The sequence below is a fragment of the Ictidomys tridecemlineatus genome, chromosome 11 (assembly GCF_052094955.1).
Source record: "Ictidomys tridecemlineatus isolate mIctTri1 chromosome 11, mIctTri1.hap1, whole genome shotgun sequence".
Classification (NCBI taxonomy): Eukaryota; Metazoa; Chordata; class Mammalia; order Rodentia; family Sciuridae; genus Ictidomys; species Ictidomys tridecemlineatus.
Genome location: NC_135487.1, coordinates 45,155,402 through 45,163,597, shown reverse-complemented (window position 1 = coordinate 45,163,597; position 8,196 = coordinate 45,155,402). Strand labels below are relative to the sequence as shown.

At 37.7% G+C, this 8,196-nt stretch overlaps 1 long non-coding RNA gene across 2 annotated transcripts; it reads right to left on the bottom strand.

Moving 5' to 3' along the window:
- Nucleotides 1–329: 329 nt before the first annotated feature.
- On the bottom strand, nucleotides 330–7,121 carry LOC144367717 (uncharacterized). 2 transcript variants are annotated; one of them, XR_013427239.1, is made up of 3 exons: nucleotides 6,983–7,121; nucleotides 4,782–4,910; nucleotides 330–2,142 (listed from the first exon to the last, which is right to left on the bottom strand). It is a non-coding gene; the product is annotated as an uncharacterized LOC144367717 (long non-coding RNA). The 2 variants fall into 2 exon arrangements; XR_013427240.1 differs by lacking the exon at nucleotides 330–2,142 and adding an exon at nucleotides 2,375–2,673.
- Between the last annotated feature and the right edge of the window lie 1,075 nt (nucleotides 7,122–8,196).

Sequence of the window (8,196 nt, the reverse complement as noted above, 5' to 3'; positions counted from 1 at the left end):
TTTAGCACTGGACTATGTGATAAAAATAACAACAGTGTCATTTATTTCCAGCCTGTTATGTTCTGCTGGTTTATGTATTTATTTAACTTTATATTTATGGTAGCAAATTTTAAACATAAACAAAAGGAGAAAGAGTAGTGTGCATAAAAAGAAGTATGCATAAAGTAGTATTCACAAAGAGTAGTTTGTATCATGATCAGTTTTAGCATGATCAATTGATTTGTCTTCCCACTGTCGCTACCCACCTTCCCCAGCCCAGGTTATCTTACTTTAAAAACAGCTTTATTGAGACATAATTCATAGACCACACACTTACCTATTTAAAAATATATAATTTGATAGGTTTTAATATCTTCTGAGAATTGTGGAACCATTATTACCATTTTTTAACATTTCATCACCCAGAAGGAAATCCCATACTCTCTGCCTAGCACCTCTATGATAACTTCCTCTTGCTAACCCTAAAAAAACCAATATACCTTTGTCCCTAAAGGTTTCCCTACTGTGGACATTGCATATAAATAGAATCACACAATATGTGGTCTTTTGTGATTAGCTTCTTTAACTTAGCATAATATTTTTGAGGTTCATCCATGTTGTAGCATATATTGATACTCCATTTAATTTTGTTGCTAATGATAATATTCCATTGTATATATAAACTACATTTTATTTATCCATCTATCAGCTAATGAACATTTGGGTTATTTCTATATTTGGGCTATCTGAATTGAATAAGACTGCTATGAGATTCGTGTACAAGGACATTCCTGCACAAGTGGGGATTTGTTTTCATTTCTCCTGGGTATGTGTCTTAGAGAGGGTTTGCTGGATCATATTGTAATTCTATGTTTTGGGGAACTGCCAGACTGGTTTCCAGGGTGGCTGCACCATTTTACATTTTTGTCAGCTGTGTATTAGGATGCCAATTTCTCTGTATCTTCCTTAACTCTTATGATTATCTTTTTTTCCTCTTCCCAATTTTTATTGATACATTATATCTGTACATAATAATGGGATTTATTATTAGGTATTCACAAATGCACATGATATAACAATATAATATGGCCCATATCCCTCCCCAGCACTTCCCTCTCCCTTCTCCTGTTCCCTTTCCTCTACTGATTTAGATCCCCATCTCCCCCTTCCCTGTCTTTCTAATTTGTCTTTTTTGATTATAGCTATCATAGAGGGTGTGAAGTGATATTAACTTGTGATTTTTATTTGCACTTCCCTAGTGGCTAATGATTTTGGACATCTTTTTATGTTCTTATTGGCCATTTGAATGTAGTTTTGGGAGAAATATTCAATCAGATAATTTGTTCATTTTTAATTGAGCTATATTTTTATAATTGAGATGTAAAATTTCTTTGTATATTGTAGATAAAAAACACTTATTAAATATGTAATGTGTAAAAGTTTTTCCTCCCTTCTGTGAGCTGTCTTTTCCTTTTCTTGATGATATCCTTCGGGGCACAAATGTTTTTAGTTCTGTAAAAGTCCAAGTTATCTATTTTTTTTTCTTTTGTTATTTGTATTTGTGGTGTCATAACTAAGAATTCGTTGCCTAATTCATGATAATAAATACATATACCTATGATGTTTTTACAAATGTTTTACTGTTTTAGCCCTTACATTTAGGTGTTTGATCCATAATGAATTAATATGGTATGAAGTTGGAGCCCTACTTATAGTGAGATAGGGGTTCCCCTTCATTCTTTTGAATGTGAATATTCAGTTTTGCCAGCACCATTTGTTGAAAGAATATTTTTTAAAAAATGATTAAATGATCTGTTATTGTTTAGATATTAGATGTCCCCCAAAAGTTCATGTGTGAGACAATGGAAGAAAGTTTAGAAGTGATTGGGTTATGAGAGCCTTCCCTTTCCCAATCAGTGAATTAATCCCCTGATAGATTAACTGAATGGTAACTGAAGGAGATAGGGTGTGGCTGCAGGAGGTGGGTCATTGGGGATATGCCTCTGGGATACGTATTTTATTTCTGTCAAGTGCAGTCTCTCTCTCTTTGCTTCTTGGTGGCCATGTCCCCAGCTGCTTTCCTGTGCCACACCCTTCCACTGTGATGTTCTGTTTCACCTCAGGTATCAAGGAATGCAGTCAGACATCTATGAACTGGGACTCCTGAAACCACAAAACCCAAATTAACTTTTCCTCCTCAAAATTGTTCTTGTCAGGTCTTTTGGTCATAGTTTCAGAAAAGCTGACTAAAACACTGTCTAGGCTTCCTTTTTTGAAAATATGTAGACCATCATCACTACCAGTTATTTTGGCTCAAATCCCAGAAATTATGTCACTTCACCTGTAAAATGTGTATCTCTGGACTTCAATTTCCTGATGTTGACTGTCTCACTGCAACCATTAAGGTACTTTTATTGGAATTAGACAGAAAAAAAATACTGAAGCATGGAGGGATTGAGTGACTAGCCCAAGATATGCAACCACTGAAGTGACAGAGCCAGATCCGAGGCTGTGCCCTCGCTGGTACACCATTATCCACTGCAGCCAAAGCACAGTGAAATATAGCAATAGTGAGGACAGCATAGCTCAGGCAACACTGGCCTTCAGAACCTTCAGAGCATCATTTAACTTGTTGATGTTCTTCAATGGCATCATCACCATCTCTATTTGCCCTTCATCCAGAATTCTGCTCATCTGGAGATAGAAAAACATCTCTCTAAAAACTCATAAGTCATCTCCTCAGAACTCATGGAGAATGTGAGGTAGAAAAATCAAAGGGGGACAAGGAATCATGATTTCCCATCAGCATGAGAAGTGAGTTGTCCATCTGAATGAGGAGCAAGTTGACCAACTTTCAAAGGGAATTTTAATTTTGTTTACTGAAAGGAAGACTTGAATTACTGGCCTTGAATTGAAAGACACCTTTAGTGTTAGTTTTTTTTTGTCAACTCTTATTTCACAAACACACATATCTAGTGACCTTCCCAAATTATTAGAAAAGTGATAAAGCTAGTAAGTGGCAGAAAGGAGACTTACAAGCAGGTCCTCTGGTTCCTATATCAGGGAATAACAAAGAGTTTTGTTCTTAAAGCCTATTGGGCATGAAGTTGCAAGATAACTTGCCCTTACCAAGCAAAAGGTACTTAATAATATCTCATGAGACTCTAAATGAATGTCATGAATATGGGAAAGGAAATAAAAATTTCTGATGATTGGGACTTTTCTGAATCTGTCCATAGGGAAAAGTAATTTTCAAAGATCTATAAGGTAACAACTGATCCAATTTCTGAGTCAGAGGTAAAATATACATTCCAGGAATTGGAGAGCATCATGCAGATTCTGTCATCTTTTCAATAAGGCAAAGAAGAGAGTTGGGCTCAGACCCAACTCTGATATACTGCCCAGGACACAACAGAAATACTGTAGAGAGCACAGGCTGTTAAAATAATGGGGTGAGGAAGAGATGTGTTCTTAGGTTAGAATGGTTTAGAGTCTACATCAAAGTTGGTAGTACTGGAGAGGGGACACTAACCAAGGACATTACCTTTGGGACTTGCACCTCCCACCCAAATCCTTCCTCTACCACCAGAAAGTTTCCCTGGGGAGGACTCTGATGGTAACCTTCAATAGATGCTGGTGCAAGGCTTCAAGATCTACTAGATTAAGGTTTAGAGGTCAGCTCTTTTTATTGCCTAGCTATGTGATCATAGGCAAGCCATTTCACCTATCCATGCCTCAGTTTCCACCTCTGTGCAGTGGACGATGCTGTGAGGATCAACTGAAACCATGATGTGAAAAGCACTTAGTACATAGTAGCTGTTTCGCTCGTGACTGTGTCCCCTCCCCTTGAGTTCTTCTCTAGTTGTGAGTTGTATTCTCCATGTCTTCTCTTCAGGTGCTCTTTGGATCTCAGGACCTGTATCTTTTAGTATGGGATTGAATATTTTGTTCTTGTATCAAGAGAGTTTTAGACCTAAAAGTAAAGTGGCCCTGCTGAAGAATCTGAGGCCAGAGCATTGAAAGCAGAGTGGACATTTGGACACTCCATTCAATGCTGGCTCCTTGGCGTCACTGTGGTGTGCCTGGGACGCTGGTTGCCATGACCACCTAATTATTTCCTCTAGGTTTGACCACCACGACGAATTAAAACACTTGCCAAACTCCCAGCCAAATAAGCAGCAGATGTCCAATTTGGAAAAAAAAAAATCATTCCTGACAATAATGTTTGGTTTCCCCTCAATCACATGGGGCCATCCATAGAAATGGGGGCAGGGGAAAGGCGCCTGTGGGGAACCAGCAACAAGACCTGGGGAGCAGCGGGGCCAGGCTTGTGGTCTAAATCTTCCCCTGGGTGAACCAGGCAGGAGGTGCTGCTTTCAGACATGAAGTACTGGCTAATTTACGGAGTCCCATTTATATTTACTTGGCTTTAGGACAAGCTCTGAACAGCCACCCAGCAGCCATGGAGGGCAAAGAGAATGGCTTTTAGAGTCTGACCACTTTTGCCTCTGACTGGCTTGGTGACTTTGGCCAAATTCACTTCTCTGAGGTTTGGTTTCTGCATATAAATTGAACATCATATAATACTTGCCTTATGAATTTGTGGGATTAAAGAAAACATCATGGGATTTAGCCCAGGACTTAGACCTAGTAAATCCTTAATGGATGTCAGTCATAAGTTTATTTTAAAAGGAAAGCAATCTAATTGACCCACTCTTCCATAATATATGAAGATTAATGAGTAATTTAGGGAAATACAGAATCTCATCCAAACAAAAGGTGTTTTCCAAATTATTAAGTACCTTATTATTTTATAGGAGATTGAGATCCAGAAAGTCAAGTCATTTGCCTGAGATGACTCAGCTGGTGGAACTGGAGGGCTAGGGTTAGAACACCCATGCAATGCTTTGTCATTCCGCATCCTGTGATGCCTACAAAAGGGAAGGAGAGAAAAGAATTAGTGTTTATTCAACCAACATCTTCCATTCATAGACATTTTTCATGAGTTGCCTCATTTAATCCTTATGGACAATAGAATATAAGGCATTATTCTTATTTAACAAATGAATGAGCTAGAACATAAGTTCTAAAGAGCAGAGAATGTGTCTTTCTCATTCATTTCCGTGCCCCAAGACACAGACAACAGACAAATCAGTTTAATTTCAAAATTCCAGTATTCATATTTTTGTTAGTGGGAGGTATTTGAGGTTAAGAGTTATCAAAAAGAACTAAAGCTAGCTTATAAGAATGAGGGGGAAATGCTATAGAAATAAGGAGTATTTTATTTCACTCAAATACAGGGATTCAGAGAAACTGAACAGTGTTCTGGAAGTAGGATCTCAAATGTATTGACAATCAGTTTCTCTCTAATGTCTGCTCTTCTTTGTTTCTCTCTCTCTCTCTCTCTCTCTCTCTCTCTCTCTTTCTCGTCTTCCATTAGCATCCATATTTATATACAACAAATTCAACCACCAGAAAAGAGACTGAATCTTGAGCCCAGTTAAAGTTTCTTGAAGCACAGATACAATCAGCACCTTGGGACCAGCTCTGTAACAATCAACTCTGGCCAAGGGAGGATCACAGACTAGAATTGCTAGTCTTGGCTCTCTGGAATTGAGCCCTGTGCATCATGTAGATGGTGGAGTGAGGAAGTTCTAAGAATAGAACAGCTGGAAAATAACCCAAAGGGTATTATAAAGTCACACCTCCTTCCTCTTCCTGCAACATTAAGTGCTGGTTTCAGGTATTATCAAAGCCAAGCAGCATCCTTTTCTTCACTGCAGTTTGATCTTCTTTGAATATCTTCTATTCCAAGCCTTGGATATGGAGCAGTCGTCAAAGATAACCAAGTCTCTGTCTCCTGAAATCTGAACTTTACCTCTTTAGTTTATGAAATTTCATACTTTCTTCCAATCATCCATTCCTTTGCCTAAGCTTATTTGAGATGGATGTTTGTCACTTCCAATCAATGAGTTCTTACGAGTACAGAAGTATGTATATGGAACTGACTTTTACCACTAGCAGAGACTCCCAGTGTGAAACTGGCTAACATAGATAAAGTAGGGTGTTGTGAGGACTCTGTCGCATGGGGCTGGGTATTAGCAAGGCTTGTGAGGTGGGAGAAAAGCAATTGATTCAAGGATTATTGGTCTTTTGCTAGAATTCAGAGAATTATCCATAAAATAGTAACTTCAGGGAAACTGGTTAGAGGAATATCAAAATAGCACCAATTTCTTAATATCAAATTGGGAACTCTTTGCTTTTCGCTCTTAGTGAATAGTGCTGTATATGGCTATGTCTTCTAGTAAGAAGTGCATTTTGGCCGATCAGAGAATAACTGAGCAGGTTTACAACATTGTTTTTACAAATCAATTTCTTTCTACCTGTGGTTAGCAATTGAACCTGTTGAATCAAATGATCAAAGATCTTAAATATAGGCTTAAAGTTAGTGCACAAATTAGCATATTGTATCTCTACTAGGATTCAAAAGAATCAGGGAAACCTGATGCTCCCAGATCACTTCTGAGCAACTCTGCTATTGCATCCTTGTCTGGAAAAGTTGTAAACGCTTGAGTGCATGAGTGGTGGAGAGGAGACAGAAGTCACAGGGTAGGGAAGATAAGCCTTGCCTCACTACTTCAGGCTATTGTTTTTCAAACTCAGAGGTAGAGGTCAATAAGCTAAGAGCGAAATGCACAGAGTACCCAATTTGATATTAAGAAATTGGTGCTATAAAAATAAGGGCCAAATTTAAAAATGAAATTTTGGCAAGATTTCCAGTGTTGGCTACTAATTAGTGTACAGAATCTTCCATAGTTTCCTCCTACCACTCCATGCATTCAATAGCTCCAGCTAACAAAGGAGGTAAAAGAGTTGCATTACAAGAAATGCTGAGTCTGGTGAACAGGAATCTGTGCTTGCTCAACCCTTCAGGTAACCTTGAATCCACATTCATAATACAAACAGAAATGAACCACCCAGGTAATCCTATGTTAGAACCCACCTCAATCTTCTTCTCAAGTTTTGTCACTGGCATACACTGGGCAAAGAAAGTTCTCCTAGTGGAAGAGCCCAGGCAGAAAAGAGTCTTGATATCATCTACTTCCCTGACCTTTGGAATAATGAGTATTCAGCATGTCAGCTGCAAAATGTCAAGGAGCCCAGTCAGTTATGTTCAAAAGGAGGAATCAGCCTTGACCAGAAAATCCAAGTTTGGAAATCATTGGCCTTTGGATTTATCACTTAAGTAGAATTTTAAACTTTGTAATATTGAGAAACAGATGAATTTGGATGAAATAAGAATTGTGCAATAATAATAACTAACACTTATTAAATTCTTAGTATAAGCCAGGAACTGCTCTAAGGCCTTATATTCATGATTTATTTAATTGTCCCAACTATTATCTGAGGTAGGTACTATAATTTCCTGCATTTTACATAGGCAATAAAGTGCCTTGCCAAAAGTTGAACTGAGATTTGAATTATGATTTGAGTTATTAACCATTATATTGCATTTCCTTTTATCTAACTTGCCTTGCAAGAGTTTGCTTTGTTTTTTGTTGTTGTGGTTGTTGTTGTTCTTCTTCTTCTTCTATCTCCTCATGCTGCTGATTCTTGGAAGCCTATCTCTAACAATTTTTTGAAGCATAACTGACAACAATCAGTACAAATTGATGAGTTTTGACATATATTTATACCCATGAAAATATCACTTCAATTCAGATAAGAAACATCCATCATCCTCCACTGGAATCATATAATATGTATTCTTCATTGTCTCCCCCCTTTCATTCAGCACAATTATTTTGAGATCTATCAATGATATTGAGAAGATCCATAATTTGTTCCTTTTTATTTCATTTATTACCTTGTATGGATGCTCCTGTGGGTTGCAGTTATACAACAGTACAGTATAGTAGTTATGAACAATAATATATGTTTGTTGCATGAACATGCACTTTAATTTAAGTTTATCTAGGGGTGCAATGACTGGGTTTAACTTTATAAGAAACTTCCTCACAGTTTTCCAAAGCAGTTGTTCTAACTTCCTTCTCCCCAGCAATGCTTGAGAGTTACGGTTGCTCACCAATACTCAATATGATCAGTTTTTTCAATGTTAGCCATTCTAGCAGGCATGTGGAGGTATTTCATCATGGTTTTAACTGGTGTTTTCCTAATGAAAAATTATGTTGAGTATCTTTTAATATGCTTACTTGC